This window comes from Staurois parvus, unplaced genomic scaffold (genome assembly GCF_062004578.1).
Source record: "Staurois parvus isolate SC_StPar_1 unplaced genomic scaffold, SC_StPar_1.0 ptg000562l, whole genome shotgun sequence".
Taxonomy (NCBI): domain Eukaryota; kingdom Metazoa; phylum Chordata; class Amphibia; order Anura; family Ranidae; genus Staurois; species Staurois parvus.
Window position 1 is genome coordinate 4,632,501 of NW_028318358.1, and position 22,330 is coordinate 4,654,830.

The 22,330-nt window shown below is 42.0% G+C and overlaps 1 protein-coding gene across 2 annotated transcripts in view; it reads left to right on the forward strand.

The window, feature by feature from the left end:
- The first annotated feature begins 620 nt into the window (after positions 1-620).
- Positions 621-22,330, forward strand: part of ZNF385A (zinc finger protein 385A) — a 442,370-nt gene continuing 420,660 nt past the window's right edge. For both annotated transcript variants that reach the window (XM_089691405.1, XM_089691407.1), the window contains exon 1: positions 621-931. The gene's annotated coding sequence lies outside the window, so the exon portion shown is untranslated. The remainder of the gene's footprint in view (positions 932-22,330) is intronic.

Below are 22,330 nucleotides of genomic sequence, written 5' to 3' on the forward strand. Positions count from 1 at the left end.
GTGTATATGTGTATATATAAATAAATCCAGTGAATTAACAGACAAGTACCCAGATCTGGACACTGGCTCTTTGGTTTAAAAAAAAAAAAAAAATGGACCTGAACTGAAATGGATAATCATCCATTTACATCAGTCTACCCATAGACATACATTGTGGCTCAGTCTGGATCCATCTGATAAACTGACAGATGGATCTAAACTGAACACCTGAATCACCAAAGCAATACGCCTACAGCTAATAGAAAAGTTGCCCAGGTCCATACGGGGTAAACATCCTCTGTAGCTGAAGGGGCTCATTAGACTTCCACTCTTATTGAAGATTTTGTAAAGTTGATATGTTTTCAGAGCCTACAGCTTCATTCTAGTAGCCATATGGAGCCTAGCAGCAGAAGTCCACCTGTGATCTACTGTTTAAATGTTCTTCCTATTAAGCCCACTCTTTCCCCCTCCTTGCAGTCCTGAGGCCTCTGTAGGAACCTGTGCTCTGGTGGATAGGGATACTTTTACAGCTGTCAGCGAAAGTCGTCGTGGAATATGCTTAAACAGCCAAAGGGAGAGCCTGCCCTACTGAGCCCAGGGCTGCTTCGCTCTCACTACTTTGCCCTCACAACTGCCATGTCAGCTGGGACCAAAAATTCTCCTCGAAGCCTCTGACCCTTCTAGATATCGATTGCTCGAACGCACATGCTGTGAAGAAATGACAGCAGGAGGGGGATCCTGAGAAGATTCTGAGAGCGTGTGACACTAAGCCTGTGTCCTGGAAGGGTGTGCAGGACAGAGAAATCACAAGGATTCATTCAAGGCTTAATATTGTGCATGGCCAGAGTTCATCCGGTAGTGCTCACCACTTGGAGTGCCTCTACCAATTAATGGAGATCATTAGTCTGGATTACGTTTGCCTTTAATCAAGGGAATACAAAGCCACCTACAGGTACTGTGCCTAGTACTGCCGCAAGCAATATTACCTCTTTCTCACCTTCTGTTAGAATAGATAAACATTTATTATTGCAATAATTCAACTCTGTTTTAGGAAAGAACATTCTATTCAAGTATGTATTCTTGTTCAATTTTGTAACTGTTTTAAGCAAAAATAACAGCAACGGGTACACCCACACAGGGACCAAAACATCTGAAAGATGTTTACAGGAAAAAACCTGATCAGTCTCCAGGGTCGATGACCCTGAATAGGGGCACATGGATGGGCCAAATGACCCAGAAATTGATTAACTTAGAGGGAGAGGATGGGGATGCAAAAAGGGAGGGGGTGGAAAGACAGAGGGTAAGGCCTCCTTCACATGGGACTTACTACAGCATACGGTCATATGAGGACTGTGTTCATCAGCACAGGCATACACAGGTGTTCCGTGCATCTCTGTTCAGGCAGACCCATTAATGTCAATTGGGATGCAGTGGATGTACAGACACAGCCGATGCTCCCAATTTGCCATCCATGTGGGCGCAGACCGTGTGCGTTCAGAGCTGTGCACCCCCATGGATTTAAAATTGGGAGCAGCGACTGTGTTCGTGTTGACATCATTAGGACTGCCTCCATGGGGATGCACAGAACACTTGCGGGTAAACGCAGTCCTCATATGGGCACAAGCTGTATTACGCCCTGTGTGAACTAGTCCTAAAGGAGGAGGGGGAAGGAGAAGTATCGGCCACAGACTCAGGTCATAGATCAGATTGAAAGACTCTAAGTGGGTCAGGTTAGAAGGACTTAGGGATGGTAAGGCATAAATCACAGTTTCCATGCAAGTATATATTCTTAAAAGTACCTTCCATTGCTCTCAGCCTCCTCCAAAATCTCCAAAGTCCTATTTTTGTTGTTATGATCTAACTTCCTGTTAGAGGTTGGGGTGGCTACATTTATTGTCCTACTGCAGGGGTCCTCAAACTATGGCCCGCGGGCCGGATACGGTCCGCCAAAGACATGCGGCCTGCCGGGCCAGCCAGAAATAAAAAAAAATATCTGGAAAAAAAAACATTACAGACGGAAGATAGCTAGCCTGCTCGCTGGGTCCTTGGCTGCGAGGACCCAGCGAGCGGCATCCTGCAAGCCCCAGATTTAACCTGCTGCAGCCAAAGGAGCAGCAGGACAGGAGAGGAGGAGAGCACACCAGGTACACTGCATTGCGGTGTCCAGTGTATTAGTGTACAGTGCATTGTGGTGTCCAGTGTATTGGTGTACAGTGCATTGTGGTGTCCAGTGTACAGTGCATTGCGGTGTCCAGTGCGTTTAGTGTATTGTGGTGTCCAATGCCGTACAGTGCATTGCGGTGTCCAGTGTATTAGTGTACAGTGCATTGTGGTGTCCAGTGTATTGGTGTACAGTGCATTGCGGTGTCCAGTGCCTTACAGTGCATTGCGGTGTCTAGTGCATTAGTGTACAGTGCATTGCGGTGTCCAGTGTATCCGTATCCAGTGCATTGCAGTGTCCAGTGCGTTGGTGTACAGTGCATTGTGGTGTCCAGTGCGTTAGTGTACAGTTCATGGCGGTGTCCAGTGCGTTAGAGTATAGTGCATTTTGTTGTCCAGTGCGTTGGTGTACAGTGCATTGTGGTGTCCAGTGCGTTGGTGTACAGTGCATTGTGGTGTCCAGTGCGTTGGTGTACAGTGCATTGTGGTGTCCAGTGCGTTGGTGTACAGTGCATTGTGGTGTCCAGTGCGTTGGTGTACAGTGCATTGTGGTGTCCAGTGCGTTGGTGTACAGTGCATTGTGGTGTCCAGTGCGTTGGTGTACAGTGCATTGCGGTGTCCAGTGCGTTGGTGTACAGTGCATTGCGGTGTCCAGTGCGTTGGTGTACAGTGCATTGCGGTGTCCAGTGCATTAGTGCAGGGCTTGAAATTTCCACTCGCCTGCTCGCATTTGGCTAGTGAAAATTACATGGGGGCGAGTGTGTCCCAGCACCGCATCGGATGGTGGGGGGGCTACCAGCAGCACCAACCTGCCCCGAGCACTTTGTTGAGGGGGGGGTGTGCACTGTGGGTGCTGCTCCTCAGTGACCGGAGTGATCGCAGTTTCGCTCCTGTCACGGATCAGCTGCCGACACCGGCTGGAGGGAGGACTAGGCTTTCTCCTCCCTCCTGCCTGCAGGGAGCAATAGACAGCCGGCCCTAAGGAGTGAAGGCAGAGTGTCCTTCCTCTCTCCCCTTGTCATGTGACTTATCACATGACCAAAGGAGGGAAAGAAGGAGAAGCTGCATTGACAAGAAGATCTGTGAGTACAAGGGGGAAGGGTGAGGTTACACTTATGGGGACACCTGATGTAAAGAGGGGCTCTGATGGGGACACCTTATATAAAAGGGGACTCTGATGGGGACACCTAATGTAACACCCGATGTAAAGGACTCTGATGGGGACACTTATTTTCATTTTATGTTTATATTGTTTTATGTTAACCACGTGCCCTCTAGACTCTATTAAGCTATTGCTGTTATGTTTAAATTAACATAATAAAGCTATGTTATAATTGCTGTTTTTTATATTTTGGAATCTTTATTCTAAAGAAAAATGTAATTTCATAAGCTTTAAGGGGATGTGGTTGGGGGCAGGGCTGGGGGTGGGGTTTAAGGCAGACCTGGGCAAGGTTTAGTGGGGCAGCTGGAGGAGAGTAAGGTTTTTGCCTGGCTAGTAGGTCTAAACTTGAAATTTTAGGCCCTGCATTAGTGTACAGTGCATTTTGTTGTCCAGTGTGTTAGTGTATGGTACATTACGGTGTCCAGTGTGTTAGAGTACAGTGCATTTTTTATAGTGCAATACAGTGTCCAGTGCATTGCGGTGTCCAGTGCATTTTAAATATTATTTTTTCCTGTTTTTTGCACTACAAATAAAGATGTGTGGTATTAGGAATTTGTTCATATTTTCAAATTATAGTCTGGCCCCCCAACAGTGAACTGGCCCCGTGTTTAAAATGTTTGAGGACCCCTGTCCTACTGTATGTAAAAATGTAGCCATCCTCTCTTCCATGCTCCCGGGATGAACGCAACGAACATGCACAGCTTGTTCCAAACAAATAGAAGTGAGGGGAAAGGGGAGGATTGGGAGCTCTTGGAGGATAAAGCTCTTGGCAGCAAAACAAAGAAAATTTTCATGAAAAATCGATTACAAACTTTATTTCAAACTTTATTTCAAACTTTATTTCAAACTTTATTTCAAACTTTATTTCAAACTTTATTTCAAACTTTATTTCATTTCTAAATAGCTTTGCAATGCTTTGTACCAGAATCGTAGTTTTAGTGTCATTGTAAAAAAGGACAAATTAGAGAATAAAATGTGCACTTATTATTTGCAGTAACGCTGCTTTAAACTAATGCTACTTAAAAAAAAAAAAAAAGGAAAAAAAAGTTTTTGATTTTGTTGCATTTTATAGTCTAAAGGATTGCGAAAAAAGCCATTGTTGGGAAAAAAAAATAAAAATATATATATATATATATATATATATTTGTGTGTGTATGTCTTTTAATAAAGATAACACGGTAATACATATAAAGTTACTGCCAGAAAAACAGGTCTATGGCATAAATGTAAAAACTGCTCTGTCTGAACCGGTGTGAGAGGCGAAGTGATTAAAGTCTATGAAGCCAAAAAGTGTGATTCTGCCCCAAAGAAGCTTCACAAAGCAGGCAGTAAGTGACAAAAAATAATAATAAACAGAAAGCGCCAATCATCAAAATAATTCTATAAAAAGCTGCAAACTTCTAACCCAAAAATATTGGTGAAAAAATAAAAAACAACAAAATCAGAATGCGCTTATATCATATATCGTGCAAAACTGTGCAAAGATTATAAATATATATTGCAAAAAAGAGACCCCAGTGAATCTCTACATAAATTGTTCATATACAAAAGTCCAAAATCCCAAATTATTTCTTCTTAAATCAAATAAATCCACCGTGCTCAATCCACCACCAGATGAATGGAATAAACTCACCAGAGCTAGATGCTGATCAAATTATAAATCAGCACAAGCGTATTTGCTCTGGGAGCGATGAGAAAATCCAAGGAAGCACCCTCCTGTAATTAGAAATCCAGGCACCAGGAGCAATACTCCGCAACCACTCTACGATATGGCCAGGACTTTTTATACAGCGGTCATCCTCCAAACACATGATAGTATCACTCCAAAATAAAGAAAAGGCATGATGGTGCAGTACGTAAAAACTATGTATGTTTATTTAAAATTCATATTACTCACAAAGCAAGTGTCCACCTGACACTGGTATAACAAGCGATAGAGATGCACAAAAGCATGTAACGAACGAACGAACTCCGTTCACTGCGGACACCTCGCCGACAGTTGCTGGGAACGTCCTGACGTCATCCAATAGGCTCCGCCCTACGCGTTTCGTCACACTGACGTCCTCACGGAGCTCCGTGAGGACGTCAGTGTGACGAAACGCGTAGGGCGGAGCCTATTGGATGACGTCAGGACGTTCCCGGCAACTGTCGGCGAGGTGTCCGCAGTGAACGGAGTTCGTTCGTTCGTTACATGCTTTTGTGCATCTCTATCGCTTGTTATACCAGTGTCAGGTGGACACTTGCTTTGTGAGTAATATGAATTTTAAATAAACATACATAGTTTTTACGTACTGCACCATCATGCCTTTTCTTTATTTTGGAGTGATACTATCATGTGTTTGGAGGATGACCGCTGTATAAAAAGTCCTGGCCATATCGTAGAGTGGTTGCGGAGTATTGCTCCTGGTGCCTGGATTTCTAATTACAGGAGGGTGCTTCCTTGGATTTTCTCATCGCTCCCAGAGCAAATACGCTTGTGCTGATTTATAATTTGATCAGCATCTAGCTCTGGTGAGTTTATTCCATTCATCTGGTGGTGGATTGAGCACGGTGGATTTATTTGATTTAAGAAGAAATAATTTGGGATTTTGGACTTTTGTATATGAACAATTTATGTAGAGATTCACTGGGGTCTCTTTTTTGCAATATATATTTATAATCTTTGCACAGTTTTGCACGATATATGATATAAGCGCATTCTGATTTTGTTGTTTTTTAGTAAGTGACAAAAGGATCAATTATGAATAGGCTTATTGAGAATGAGAGTCTTTATCCTGAGCATTGTTGTGCTTCAGGAATAACAGGAAAAAAAATGCTCAGTTGTGGATGGGGGCTTTGGCTAAGGCCTGGTTCACACTGGTAGGCTGCATTTTTAGGCTGCACAGATGCATACGTGGTTCACCTGCGTTTACACACAAATTTAGCCCTGTCCCCATTGACTTCTATTAGGTTGTGTGTTTTTACCATGTGTTCTGGAAAAATCAGATTGGTTTTGATGAAATTGTTCTAGTCCTTTTTCCATGTTTGATTTGATCTTCCTCTAATGGGTATTGAAGCTGCCAATTTATTTCTCCGTTTTGATTTCACAATTCAAACTTGTGAGTGGTAGATTGTCTAATTTCTAGAAATTACTTTCCATTGTGTGTGCAATTCCCAGTGGATGGAAACTGATTGAAAATGCTATGTGTATGGTCAGCTTTACTCATTGGTAAATTTAGAGCACAGGGGATTGTTTAGCAGGAGAAGCCCAGTAAGCAGAGAAGGGCCAAATCTGCATAAATAAATACTGTATGTGATAAACCTTGTGTAAGTATTTGTGACTTTCCTCAATGCCTTATCTGTTCACAATATCTAAAGAGTAGTATGAGTGAAATATGGAGCCAGCCATAGCTGACTCATTTGAAAATGCTAACTATCTGGCAGTCTCTGGCTTCAATATTTGACTTCAGTGAGTCATATTCCATGACTTGGAACAAGCATGCAGCAAGTGAAGTCAGACCAGGGGTGGACTGACAACTCATGGGGCCCCCGGGCAATAGGGGATTATGGGGCCCCTGTGTCCTTGCCCAAACTCAAAAAAACCTATGAAAAAGGTACCAGGGGCATCTCATGGGGCCCCCTACTGATCCTGGGCCCTCAGGCAGTGCCCGAGTTTTCAAATGGTCAGTCCGCCCCTGAGTCAGACAAATGTGCGGTCAGAATAGAAAAAAAGAAAAGAGCAGTATTTTCAAAAGGAAACCAAGGTAAAGAACACAGGGACATGACCTCAAACTAGCAGGAGGAAAGTTCATAACTAACCTTAGAAAGTATTATTTTACCAAAAGGGTAGTTGATGCTTGGACTAGACTTCCAGCAGAGGTAGTGAATCAGTCACAAGTAAGTGGTTTCAAACATGCTTGGGACAAACATAGATCTATATTCAGACAATAAAGTTAATGAAAAAACAAAAAGAAACAAAAAATACAAAAACATATTAATTAGCAAAACAAAAAAAAAAAAGGGAAGACACTATTGACTGCTTGGTCTTTTTTTCGTTCGTCACCTTTCTATGTTGCTGTCGGGCTCTACACTGGTCTGTTTTCTTATGACTGTATGCCAAAGTGATGCAATGCAGATCCCACCACATCAGGTGAGGGCAGGTTCCTCTGGCCAGTGTGTGGAGGATTGTCACACGGATCTGTAGTACCATCTACCAAACTGCCCGTGACCATCCAAGTAGCACATTCTTACACAGGCTTCATCTCTTACCACATGCCAAAGACATCAGGGACCTTGTACATGGTACTGATGTATAAACTCTGGATCTTGTTGGCCGAAAGTTCCTGTGCAACACAAATATGGTCCATATAGCACGTTTGCACATGTATATCTACTTTTTTTTTTTTTTACCAAAGACATAACCGAATATATTTTATATAAATTTATGAAGATTTGAAAAAAAAATACATTAGATATTTTATAGAAGAAAGTAAAAATCTTGTTCTTTTAAAAAATGTTGGTTTTTTTTTGTTTATATAATACAGCACAGTGGCTAAATGGTTAGCACTTCCACCTGGTAGTACTAGGGTCGTTGGTTCGAATCCCAACCATGGCAACACCTGCATGTAGTTTGCATGTTCTCCCTGTGCCTGCGTAGGTTTCCTCTGGGTACTCCGGTTTCCTCCAAAGACATGCTGATAGGTTAATTGGATCCTGTCTAAATTGACCCTAGTATGTGTATGTATGAATGAAAGTTAGGGACCTTAGATTGTACACCCCTTGGGGGTTAGGGACTGATGTGCATGTACAATACATATGTGAAGCGCTGCATAATTTGACAGAGCTATATAAGTACCTGTAATAAATAATAAAATAAAAAGCCTAATGGTGATCAAATACCACCAAAATAAAGCTCTATTTGTATGGGAAAAAAAGATATATAAATTTCTATTTGGTACAGTATTGCATGACCACGCAATTGGCAGTTAAAGTAGCACAGTGCTAAATAGCAAAAAAGTACCTGGTCATGAAGGGGGTAAAACCTTCCAGTGCTCATATGCACAGAAAAATTCTCCTGGCTTCCAGAATGATAAATTCTCAAATTATAGAACATCATTTTGTTTTCCAATTAATACATCCAAGAACAAAAAGCATGTGAACTTTAAATATCTGTCACTAAATTTTGTGTTTTGCTTGGATAGCTTCTTTAAATAGAACATATACTGGTTTTTATATATGTTTTCTTGATATATTATATTAAGGACTAGAAAACAACATTTCTAAATAGTTTAAATTTTTTTTATGGTCAGCAAAATAGGAAATATTTCTTTTGAATTTGAAGTTTTAGTCAGAAGGTGGAGCTCTCAACTGCTTCCTCCTTTATGGTAGGCTAATTATAATTGCTATCTGAATGAATTGAGGATTGGTTCTTTACAGAGGGAAAATCGCAGTTTTCTGTATAGAAAATGCTGCAGGTTCCTGCCAGGTGTGCCCTGTCCTATGGGATGTGAGCAGTCAACTCACATCCATCTCTGCTTGTGCAGTGATTACACTACATGAGCAGAGCCTGCAGGGATAACAAGCCTTCTTGTCTGCTCTGAGTCAAGTGGAGATGGGGTGGCAAAAGCAGAGACTGCAGAGAGAGGCAGAAGCTGGGGCGGACTGACCATTCGAGCACTTGGGCGCTGCCCGAGGGCCTGGGATCAGTAGGGGGCCCCACGAAATGCCCCTGGTACTTTTTTTTTTTTTTTATATATTTAGGAGAGTGGTACAAGCTTGTGTTGGCACCAGTCTTTGTTGGTTCCCCAAAAGGTGTGAACACAGCCTCAGTTAGAGATAGTCTGAATGGAAGCATCTGTTGCTGTGCTTTTATCGGAAAACCCAAAATGCTTTGCTGGTCCTGTTGTTAGTGCATCCTCAGTTAAATGTTTGTAAAACAAGGGTGTCAAATATAAAGAAGAGATGTAAAATAGCCATTTTTATTTGTATTTGGTGTAGACAAGCTGTTGCTAGCCATTGGCAGTGGAACTACCAATCCCAGCTTTGACTGACAGGCTTTACAATCTCTGACTATACTTCCTGGTTATGATAGGCCTCATGAACATACTGAAACTAGCAGTATCGTGAAATAACTGGCCATGTTTAACATATGAACTATGCTATTGGATAAGTGTGAGCTGTCAAAGCTGGCCGAATGGGATCATTTATTTTGAGCCCCCACTGTTCCCTGTTGGATGTCTATAGTGTCTTTGCTAACAGCCTATATTAATGTTTTTACATATTCACAAAGCAGTGCACATAGAAGGGTATAAAATATTTTTCTATAGTTGTTTCCATCACCTATGCACATGGACAGTATCTAAATGAGTGACATTTAAAGCACAGAGCTAGTTCAGCTGCAGTTCTTGCTAATATCCACTAGAGGTCACTCTGAGCTGTGTCTGGAACATGAGCAGCAATATTACAATTTGACCTCCTGAACCATTTCTAGGTGACAGCAGGACATGTCTGTCTCCACTCCATAATAGGAATTATTGTATGGGCAAGGAACAGACTATGACAGCCTACACTGCTTTTACAAAAGCATGCATTTAATAGAATGTATTCACTTCCCACCATATGTTTATGTTGTATTAAAGTTGTTAGTGTCGCTTTTTACTATGTACCACCAAATGTATTCTCTTCTCAAAGAGCCAAATCCAAAGACTGAACCTGGGGAAGTAGAAAGAATGCTCAGGTTGTCATTAATTAACTAGGGGCCATTATAGACAGACCAGAAGACCATTCAGTATGAAAAACTGAGATTAACTCCAGACATCAAGTACAATAAATCAATACACTGCTAATGCAATTCCGACATTTTAAGAGAAGAGCTGGGTGTTCTATTATCCATCTGATATGGCATAGGATTAAAGTCACGCTGGTTATGGATGCAGAATAGTGTTCGGCCTTTGATGCTAATGTTCTCCCAGATGGGGGCCTGCCAGAAGTAGTAAAAGTCAATGGAGTAGTATGACACAAATGTTGCTAATCATGCTTACCAAATATGGAAGCAATTAATGAAAAGTGCCTTTAGGCTCACCCTTTCTTTCCTGAAGGCTGTGGGCACCTGGCAGGCAATCATAATGGCGGCTAAGCGTCCCATTCTGATGTCCATGTGAGAATAGCCTTAAAGCTTAAGGTTTTTGTTTTTTTTTTAAAACAAATCAGCACAAGGGACAGTACACCCACTGAGTGAGAAGTGTCACTTGTGCTGATGGCTGCTCTGTTTGGAGAAATGTTAATTCCTCTGTTCCTCGGATACTCCACAGCTGTGATCGTCTGGTTCTGCGTGGTGTAATATGAGCCACTGAACCTGTTACAGGCACTTGTCCAAAGTGCTGACCATGCCTGCCCTTTCAACTCCTGTTCCATTCATTAAAGCTGTACTATCGCTTCTCACAATGAAAACTGAGTGGAGAAGGTGGACCTTTCATTTATCAGCCTGTTCTCCAGTCATAGAGCTCTTTTTATTGCAAGAAGTTATAGTGGGCAGCCACCAGCACAAAAGACATTTCTCATTTAATGCAAGTGCCATCCCTTGTGCTGATTTAAAAAAATATAAACTTAAGACTTAAAAATACTCACATTTCCTTCACTTCTCAGCTGCACGGTTTGCTCAGGAAAGCAAAATGACATACCCTTATCCGCAAGGTAGGAGAAAGTTGGGCCTCAATCTTTTTCCCATGTAACAGCATTGGTGCTTGGTGTGGGGAAAGGAAGAATGTCCTTAACCTGTTGTGTGCTCTAAGCTGAAATTTGAAGCTTACATAAGACTTCTCCTTAACCCCAAAGCAGAATGGAGAGGTGGGGAAACTAGGAGAAGGAAAAGCAGCTGCAAGGAGGCACTATTAATTCAAGCAAAAACCCAACTCACTTAACCTGAAAACTGGAAATATTGCATTGACCACCATGTGAACAAGTGAGAAAAACAGACACTGAGGCCTCATACACACTGGACATTTTTAATGTGGTTAATAATGGCTTCCCAAGCTGCCATTTGTGGCCGTGGCTGTCAATCACTAGGTCCTGGCCTGTGATTGCTCGTCGGCACCCAGTGATTGCCAAGCTTCTCCGACTGGGATGAGAACTGTATGCAAACAATACTGTTCTCGTCCCTGTCCACTCATGCACACTGCTTTGGATGGCTATGCACAGCACAGCCATCCAAAGCAGTATGATTACAGTGAAATACAGACATAAGTAAAACAGCACACAGTTAACCCTTTGATTGCCCCTCATGTTAACCCCTTCCTGCCAAGTGCCCTTAGTACAGTGTCAGTGCTTTTTTTTTTGCTTTTTTTTTTGCTTTTTTTTTTAAGCACGGACAATGTCAGTGACACCAAGTCAGTTCCCCCCAGTGTCATAATGCCTGCCGTAGTCCCGCTATAAGTCACTGATCACTGCCATTACTAGTAAAAAATAAAAATAAAAATTCCAGTATCTATGCTGCCATTTGTAAATGCTAAAACTTTCACCTAAACCATTTAATTTACACGTAATCTGATGTTTTTTTGTAGCAAAGACATGTAGCAGAATACATTTTGGCCTAAATTTGATTTCATTTTTTTACTGGACATGTTTAATATCAAAATGTAAAAAAATAGTTTTTTTCTCAAAATTGTCGGTCTTCTTAAAGTGCAAAAAAAACCCCACACAGGCGATCAAATACCCCCGAAAGAAAGCTCAATTCGTGTGGGAAAAAAAAAGGATGTAAATTTCATGACTGCGCAATTGTGTTACTCATTTACTGCTGTAAAGAGATTGACTAAAGCAGGTATGTGAGGCAGATAATTACCTTGTCCTCAGTCCTTGTATGTGGTTAGATTGTAGATGCAGACAAATTAAATGTAAATGGAACAGGGTTGACAATGGCTCGACATGTAGTCACAAGGCAAGTTAGGTAGGCAATAGATGGTGTGAATTTCTTTGCTGCAACCATGGGCTGCAGTGTTAACAAAATCCCCATCCAGGAGAAGAACCTGATTATTGTTAGCGGCTATAACAGCCACTAGCAATAATCACATGAAAAATACAGCAGGCTGGTTGTACACAAGTTGATTGGTCAACTTGGGTACATTCAACCTACCCATGTTGAATGGTCCCTGCTGAATTGGTCCAAATTCGAAATGTCTATGGCCAACTTTAGAGCCAAGGAGTTATATTTGAAAAGTTGCTTGACCTTCTTTATTTTATTAAAAGGAACACATTGGTGTTAAAATTACAATTATTCCTTAAGAGCGGGTCCACATATGCGTGGGTATGGTTTCAGTGCAATTTTTAGTCTGGTGTGATTTTGTTCAGCAGTTTACGTGTGAATGTTTAAAGTGTATGACACTGGAAATCACACTTGAACTGGACTGAAAATCATACCTGACTTTTTAAAAAACGCACTGTAGTCGGTCCGGACATATGTGAATAGGCTTTATACAAACGCCTTTTGGTTCATGTCATGTGAATCTGATGCAGTTCAAAAGGCATCCAATTCACAAATATTCAAGATGGTGCTAAAATATGCCGTCTGTGCAGGTCTTTTCTTCATAAGCAGAAAAGTATCAGCTTTCCAAAGCATGAAGTCACCTGAGAATAAGCTGCAGACATAGTTGACATATCAGTTGAATATAGTAGACGTCCCCTTATGTACACTTCTCCTGTCCTTCTGACTTCCACCACTGCTTCCTCCACCATTCCTATCATGTATGTTTACCTCTCCTCATAATACCATGTGCAGGTTGTTGACATTATTCAGAGGTGTCACCGCACAATTTCAGTCACTACATCTCCCTCCTAACATGAAATCTGAGATAGCATCACACATAACTTGCTATTACTCTATGGCTCTGTCTCGCCAGTAACACATGCGATGCCAAACTGCACAGAAGTTTAGAAAGTATTATTTTCCTGAAAGAGTGCTCCGACCATGCATCTGACTGCCAGCAGATAGAGGGAAAATCAACAAAAGCAAATGTAACCCTTGAAGAAATACTTGTATGTTCTTTGATAAAAGACTAAAGTTCATGCTGTCCATGGCATAAGTGAATGATGGAGGACTGTAATCATTTTGCAGGAAAGCCATGAATGATTTTGAAAAGCATACATTGCAGGTTATGTGCAACCACTGAAGTGTACAGCCCTAGGAACTTGCATAGATTATGCACATATTTAATACATCAAAAATGTAAAAGTCCCCAACATTCTTCTTTCAAGGACCTAAATCGATTAAGTGGCACTAAAGAAAATTGACGGCAATCCCTCTCGACAGAAACACATTTATAATGGCAGGGAAACCATGGTTTAAAGTGGTTGTAATCTTCAGACATAAACAAAGCATAGCCCTCTGTAGTGTGTACTTGTCTCAAATAAGAGGACCAAGTGTCATTTCTGTCTGCTGCTTCCTTCCTCTGCTATCAACATAAATCACTTCTGACAAGTTTTCCTGACCCTAAGAGAATAATGGTGACAGGTGAAACTTCCAGCAGATTGACAGACTCGGCTCTGTTCCTGTGTGCTGTGAGAAAGGAGTGTGTCTCTTCTCTCCAATCAGCCCTCAGAGCTCTCCTCACTGAGCTCTGCAATGTGTAAATTCAGCTCCCAGCTCCCTGTTTTCTGAAATCTCAGACAAGCTTTATAAATTCAGCACTTTGAATGGATGAACTTCAGCTAGACAGGTGCAACATATATAGGAGGATTTGTTTCATCTCTGTGTATCACCTGAGGTCAGTCACCTCACTGGGTATATGTAAGGGGTTACAGCCACTTTAATTACCTCTACCAGTTAGGAACCTGGAGTGACTTCCTTCTTATGTCAATGGTCAATGTTCCTGGTGCTCCCACACAGCCCTGTAAAATACCCAGTACTTTCAGATATGGGGGCATGTGACCCTCTCTCACGATGCTCTGTTCCATACCTGAGTGGTCATTAACCAGAACTGAGCACATCTGGGTGGATCCCAACCATATGGTCGGGATGTTTTCAGAGCCTACTCTGGCTCTGAGTTCAGCCGACAGGGGGCTTTAGACCCCTGTCGGCTGAAAGCGGGTCACAGGAGTTAAGAATGGACTGTACTCCTGTGGTCTATAGGACAAGTACAGCCAAAAAAGCTTTGGTTAGACTTCACCTTTAATTCCATCAAATCTTTGTAAAATATTTACAGATTCTTCCTTGACATCTAATCTTTTCTACTGTAACCCACATTACATTGGACAGTGTTTCTCACTCACCCTCTTCTCATAAATGTGGCACAAAACCTTTGTCACCCATACCTAAGGTAAAGCAAAAACTTGATAGAACAGGTTAAGCTCTTTCACTAAGCAGAACAAAAAAATAGAACAAAAAAGACAAAAAAGTTCAATACTTTTTGCTACATACTAAGGGGCTTGGGCATGTGGGCCAGCATATGAATCATTGCACCGCTACCAAATGGAAATATCCCAAAAACCAATGATCACTATACACCACCACCAATACCCTAGGAAATTATTTAAACTAGGGCCTTCTAGTTCTAGTATTCTGTTATATATACAGTAAATATACAGAGAGAGAACTTTTTTTCTTTATGATCAGGGCTAAAACATTTTTTGTCAGGAGCATATGAAATATCACATTTCAGTATTCACTATTTATAGCCAGCTGGTTGAGTCCTAAGCTTCTTTTAACATGTTTACCAGGCTAGCCTTAACTTCCTTGCTGAAAATACCTATTTATTCAAACTGCAACCTTTGCGCCATCTTTTCAGACAGTGTGTAATTATGTCTTCTTTTTTAAATGTTGGTTCTATATATAGTTTGTGATTACATATATACATGGGCGCACCTATGTGTTCTCAGTGCATACTTCACTTGCACTTCTTGCTTTGTTGAGCTGCACAATAGTTCCATTTTTTGCCTCTTTTCACAATGCAAGTCTATAAGCCAACCAACTCATTGAAAACTACCTGCCTGGGAGTGTTTTCAGAATGTGTTTGCTCACTCTAGTAGATAACAATTAGATTAAGATTAAGAAGGAGGGACCCCCTAGGACATGGGACTTTGAAGGCTTAAATGGTACCAAAAATATTAACGTAAAAATTTTTATTTTTGAAAAATTGTTGACACATAGACATACAATACATCATACAAAGTCATAGTACAGTATGAAACCAGAATATGAATGTACATGAAAAAGACGCCCAGTATGACCGTTTGAATGGCCATAGTGGATATGAATTATGGTATCATCATTAATGTACAATAAATGCAGAGATATTATTCTAATTCTTCCAACGCGTTTCAGAGTGGTTCCACCCCTTCCTCAGGAAAGAGAGAACTCTGCATATAGATGGCATCATCTACAAGATTGAGCATATTTGTTTGGAACAAGTCTCATATCCATAACATTTAATACCTTGTAATCTGTAGATATACTTACAATACATGAAAGTGCACAAAGAACGGTTGATTAGAAAACATAATGCTTCAAAATGTCGCCTCGTATGACTGAGGACCAACCGAACCCAGACAGTGGAAACCCCCAGAAAAAGGCCTTGAATCACCAGGGCACATCCCAGGTCACTGCAATGGATGACTGTATGAGCAAATAGAAACATACTATATATCACACCCTAGTGCCATAATAATTTGTAAAATAAGGGACCCACCATGAAGTGTATAAACCTCCAAATCAGCACGCACCATCTCTTAGTTGTACTCGATGGAATATAATCCAAACGATATCACGGGAGACACCACCGAGAAAGAAAAGGGGAATACAGATCACGACGGCCACACCACGGGACATTGCAATTAAATGACTATATGTATAAGTCATAAAACACATAATGTGTCCAACAGCATATAATATTAGTTGGATAACCTATATTATTTCCTGCAAAAAAATGTATGAAGCATGCATGTAAAATTGATATAAAAATTAATTGCAAAGCAAAACAGTGCAATAACAGTTCAAAATATATGCTCCCTGAAAATACCATACTTTTGCTTCAAGGAAATAGCCAGATGGACTCATAATTATATCAGGTCTAAAGTATGACTGCATTCCAGGGAACAAAAGGGTGAAATTGAGATTGGGAGCTTAGCAGGCATTGTGAAATGTGTGCGAGTCCATAGCTAATAGGTTAAATCTACTAATAAGGATTTCGTTTTATCAAAGCAAACAAGAATATATAGTAAAATGACCTTGACCCATGTGTATAATAGTATTATCTTTGAAGGGAATATCAAGCTGGTTTCACTGCAAAATGTAGGTTTGTAGCATGTAATTCATTTATATTAAATACAAAGTATTGCACTTAACTTTTCCTTGGTTGAGCACAAGAAATAACCATCCACTCAAAAGAGCCCTCAACACTTAACCTTCCCCACAGCATGCCCCCCCACCACCACCACCACAAACGCCTACTGACCTCAAAGAATCTGTTCACTGAAAACCAGATCTGTTTACATACCTAAATCCATGGCACCACTCCAGACCCCCATTTCTTATCACTCATGGTCAATCCAGGTCTGCAGCCCACCTTCGCTTCAGCATAAGTACATAACTGATGTTTGCTCATCTTGAAGGCTTATTCCATTATCAACAAAGCAGTTGTATACATAGTCTTTGCCCAAACGAACTGCATTTCCCTAATGGGTTTCACCCTAATAGGCTTGCTCACAAGGAACCTTGTGAGCAAGTCCATTAGAGTGAAACGCATTAAGAAAACCTGGTTACCTTGGGTGGAGACTGCATGTATGCAGCTGCTTTTTTTGATAATAGACTAAACCATTAAGATGAGCAAACATCGAAGTCTCATCTTTTTTATGAGATAATTGTACAATTTAAACCAACCTAATCCCTTTTACACCCATTTATGAATTATATCTTAAAATTACATTTTGTATCCCAAACTGATCAGTCTTCTGGTGCTCAAAATATGGCTTTCCACTAGGAAGTTCAAGGGAAAAACTGCATAGCACCTCAGTACCCTCTAACATTGCATGAGTGTCAGTGAGAATTATTCACTTCTCTAGTTACCGTATTTTTCGCACCATAAGACGCACTTTTTTCCCCCCCAAAAAGGGGGGAAAATGTCAGTGCGTCTTATGGAGCGAATATAAAGCGGCCGGTCCGGTATTTTTGCGGCCACCATGTCAGAATACCGGGCCGGCCGCTCAGCTGTTGTCTCCTGCAGGGCCTTACCTGTTCCTCGCTCCAGCGCTGCACAGTCTTCCCGCGCTGGCTTCTGTGACAGCCGGGTGCCCACTGCGCATGTGCTGCGCTTTGTGAATGATCCGGTGTCTTCTGGGACACATGAAAGGTCCCAGAAGGCTCCAGGCCATTCACAAAGCGAAGCGCTTCTCGCACCTGCGCAGTGGGCACCCGGCTGTCACAGAAGCCGGCCCGGGAAGAAGAGGGAAGGCAGCTCCGCGGAAGTGGGAGCGGGTACCTGTCAAATTCAGGTACCCGCTCCCCCTCCCTCCCCAAAGGTCAGCAGTCTCTGGTCATCCCCTTCACTGTCTGCAGTCTCTGGTCATTCCCTGCACTGTCCGCAGTCTCTGGTCATTCCCTGCACTGTCCACAGTCTCTGGTCATTCCCTGTACTGTGTCCGCAGTCTCTGGTCATTCCCTGCACTGTCCGCAGTCTCTGGTCATTCCCTGCACTGTCCGCAGTCTCTGGTCATTCCCTGCACTGTCCGCAGTCTCTGGTCATCCCCTGCACTGTCCGCAGTCTCTGGTCATCCCCTGCACTGTCCGCAGTCTCTGGTCATTCCCTGCACTGTCCGCAGTCTCTGGTCATTCCCTGCACTGTCCGCAGTCTCTGGTCATCCCCTGCACTGTGTCCGCAGTCTCTGGTCATCTCCTGCACTGTGTCCGCAGTCTCTGGTCATCTCCTGCACTATGTCCGCAGTCTCTGGTCATCCCCTGTACTTTGTCTGCAGTCTCTGGTCATCTCCTGTACTGTGTCCGCAGTCTCTGGTTATCTCCTGTACTATGTCCGCAGTCTCTGGTCATCTCCTGTACTGTGTCTGCAGTCTCTGGTCATCTCCTGCACTGTGTCTGCAGTCTCTGGTCATCTCCTGCACTGTGTCCGCAGTCTCTGGTCATCCCCTGTACTGTGTCTGCAGTCCATTGGTTCAGAATATTTTTTTTTCTTGTTTTTCACCTCTAAAACCTAGGTGCATCTTATGGTCAGGTGCGTCTTATGGAGCGAAAAATACGGTATATTATGGGTATATAGGATGCTTCCATGGGGTAGATTGTCACCTGGCTATAAGTGTTGCATGTTGTACCTGCCATTGTAACACTAGACTAGTTTCAAAACCTATGATGTCACTGCTCCTATGTAGTCCCAATCAAACAATATACTTCGTATAAGTGCAGGCTAGTACATAATAAAATGTACTGCATTCAAAAGTTGATGGGCTTTTGTGGTATCCAATATTCAATACAATTTGTATTTGCATTTGTCTGTTGATGCTTTGGTAGTGTGTGATGTTCCTGTTTTAGGTGGATTGAGGTCATTATAGTTAGGAATCATTGGCTGGAATACTTAATAAGGTCTTTTTCATACTGGGTCTGTTATACCTGCATGTTCTGTGTTCTCTGCTTAAAGTGGTATTTAAACTATTTTTTTTTTATGCTGACAGGTAGGGTTTTTATTATAGAAGAGACCCTATTGTTTTTTCTATCATAAATGATTTTGTCAGCTGCCTTGTATACTGAGCTGCTCATGCGCAGCTCAGAGCAGGTTTATGGCACCTGCTCTGTGCAGTGATTAAGCGACTCCCATACGCATGCATGGGAGTGATGTCACTGCACCCCGGCCATTCAATTGGCCAAGGAGAGCAAATCCAGAAGGAAGACCATGTGAAGGCACAAGCATCTGAGTGCTGACAGTGCAGCACTGTAAGGCTACATTCACACTAGCTTTGTCAGCAGGCGTCAGACAGGTGGTTGGGAAGCGTTTTTAATGCTTCTCAAACGCCTATGAAAATTCTGCGCATGGCAGCACACAGTGCTGTTCATACTGAAGCGTTAGCGGCAAAACTGACGCCTCGTGTTGAGTCAGGAGGAGTAGAAGCTTCCCATTCAAGTCTATGGTGCCACACCTCAAACGCCTGGCAGGCGTTTGCGGTGCGGTTGCGACACGGTTGTGGAGGGTTAATACCATTTAACTTCATTATAGGCATTTGTGGTGTGGTTTTAACGCTTGGCAAATGCCTATCAACCACCTCAAAACCATGCATAGGGTGTTTGGGGAGCATTTGAGGAGCGTTAAAAACGCTTCCCAAAAGCCTGCCTAACGCCTGTCAAATGCTATAGGGGCGTTTGGCAAGAGTTAGAAATAAAGTCAAGTGTGAATGAGCCCTTAGGCTTGCTTTGACAGGTAGGTCTGTAATAATGTGCTAATATGCTGTGCATACTAGAATGTTATGGCGTAAACCCCCTAGGAGCACATTAGAAAAAAAACAAAACCTTTAACGGAGTTTGATACTGCTTTACTGCTTTTGATTGAATTTTCATTCAAAGTGTGATTGCACTGAAAGCTGAAAATTGGCTTGGACAGGAAGGGGGTAAAAGTGTCCGAAATGGAAGTAATTAAATGGCAATTGCATGTTGTGATATGGGATATGCTTAGCTCAGTGATAGATGCATTTTTTTAGTGCGTTCACACCAGACAAGAACTAAAATTCAGGGCCTGGTAGCCCACTTTTATTAAACAGTAACAGAAAAGTTCTTTCAACACAAGGTTTCCCCACACAGGAGGTTTCACCTTCACTAAAAATAATACACAATGAAAATGCCAAGCCACCTGGCTCTCTAATTAGCAGTACCTCTGCTTGGCTTGGTCTCCCAGACCACTGGCTATTCAAGCTCTCTCAGCCTAGGTGACAGCTCCTTGCTGTTCAGGCCCTACATGGCCTCTTGGCAGAGTTTTCACTGTACCTTAGCTTGCTTCCTCCAGAGACTCACGGATTCCCTCCAGCCCCTTGGTCTCTTCAGCTTCCTTGGTCTCCAAACCCTCTCTTGGTCTCCCAGACTCTCATAGCTGACCAGACTTTCCCAGTCCTTGGGCCCAGAATCCCTCTTACAAGGGTTGTAATCTCCACCAGGCACTTCCAACTCTCCTGACAGGGTTCTTTCTTCAGGCTTGCAATAGCAACTGCTATTGCACCTCCACCACCAACTGCTCTCACAAGCCCACTTTTATAAGGTCCGTGTGCACCTGGGCACACACCCTGCTGGTTGTTCACAACACCCAGACACAAGGTTCGAGATTCCATTCTGCCCAAGAATCTTCGGAATCTCCAAACTACAGAGCCCCATCTGGCAATATCCAGATCCAGAGAAAACTGCACAGTTTTTTCCACTCCAAATCTCTGCTTTGTAGCATTGCACTAAGCAGATATGCAAACTCGGTGTCTTTTTCCTGGCCATTTTTGTAGTGACAGAGCCTCGCATTGTCACAGCAGTCATACAATACTGCAGGGATTAAAATTTCGAGTCCAGACCTACTAGCCGGTCATAAAACTTACTCGACACCTGTTGCCCCACCCAACCTTGCCCAGGTTCGCCCCCAACCCCACCCCCGCCCCCCAACCACGCCCCCTTTAAGCTTATGAAATTACATTATTCTTTAGAATAAATAGTCCAAAATATAAAACTGTACACAGTAATGTATATCCCCGCTCCCCTGTACTCCATTATAGTGATATGACATGTACACCGTAATCATTACTGTATACATGTCATCACTAGAATGGTGTACAGGGGAGGGGGGATATACATTACTGTATACATGTCGTCACTATAATGGTGTACAGGGGAGCTGGGATATACATTACTGTGTACATGTCATATCGCTATAATGGAGTACAGGGGAGCCGGGATATACATTACTGTGTACATCATAAACAAATTCTCTAAATATCCCAAAGAAAAGTAAACCTTTCACCCTTGAAAGTATAAGTATATAGCAAACCTTTTCTTCAAACTACTAAATGCAAAACCCTAAATCAATTCAAAATAGTCCACCATAAGTCCACACTATTATTGAGTCTTCAAACATTGAAAATTGTCCCATTCATCACTTCAAATCCAAGAAACCTCCAAAAAAGTAAACTAAATATAGTGCATTAACTTTTAACAACAATAAATTTTGTGATACCATGCAAGTAAACACTCGTGCAAAAAAAATAAAAAATTAATATATATAAATAAATCACTACTTCTGGTGAATCTCACGTGTAAAAAACTAAAATAAATAAATATGGTGAATGCTTATGCACAACCCACTCGTGGGGTGAAATCCACAGCAAATAACTAAGCTTCTGAAATATATGCAAAAAGTGCCAACACTCTAGAAAATAAATGTACAGCAAGTGTTCAACTTGTAAATTTAAACCAATCCACAATCCACCTCAGTGCCACCACTCTGGTAGGGTTAAATTCTATTACCCTCTTTCATCTCAGATAGACATTACACATACTCTGGGGTACTACAGCTTTCCCCATGCGGATAACTCAATCCATTGTTCCCCGATCCTCATAGGGCAAAGAAGAGCCAGATCAGTGGAGTGTGCAAGTATTAAAAACAAATTTATTACTGCTTACATACATTCAAAGTTGCGAACGTCCATCCTGTTCCAGCACAGCTCAAACAACAACCTTGACCCAAAGCATACAAGTAATTAAAAAAAAACAATGGCTGCAACAGCACAGAATACGCCTTCTGGAGTAGCCCAGTCAGAGTCCTGACCTCAACCTGATTGAAATGCTGTGGCATGATCTTAAGAGAGCGATTCACACCAAACATTTTGAAACAGTTTTGTGAAGAGGAGTGGTCCAAAATTACTCCAGATCGTTGTGCAGGTCTGATCTGCAACTACAGGAAACGTTTGGTTGAGGTTATTGCTGCCAAAGGAGGATCAACCAGTTAAGTCCAAAGGTTCACATACTTTTTCCTCCCTGCACTGTGAATGTTTACATGTTATGTGCAATTAAACCATGGCAACATCTAATGTTTGTGTAGT